The sequence below is a fragment of the Penaeus monodon genome, chromosome 25, assembly GCF_015228065.2.
Source record: "Penaeus monodon isolate SGIC_2016 chromosome 25, NSTDA_Pmon_1, whole genome shotgun sequence".
In the NCBI taxonomy this organism is placed as follows: Eukaryota; Metazoa; Arthropoda; class Malacostraca; order Decapoda; family Penaeidae; genus Penaeus; species Penaeus monodon.
In genome coordinates, this window is record NC_051410.1 from 36,409,805 (window position 1) to 36,410,150 (window position 346).

Genomic DNA, 346 nt, shown 5'->3' on the forward strand with positions numbered 1-346 from the left:
GGATTTGAAGCAGAGAGGTTGATTCACGCAGCACAAGACTATATACAAAGTGGATTCAATACTAGATGTAAGAATATAATCATATGCTTACACTGATGGATGTGTGTGTATAAGCACCATAGCTCCCCACGAAGGGAAAAAATTAAAGAGTAAACACTAATCCACGAAGTTGCAAAAGCCAGATGTATAGTTAGTTCTCTGGAAATAGACCAAGAAGCGGTTAAGAAAACAGTCTTAGCAAGAGAGAGAAATGTTTGATAGACATATCCATCAAATGAATGAAAAATCAAGCAAAAAAAAAAAAAATGCAGACACGTTTTTCACATACATGCACAATTTATGTGTG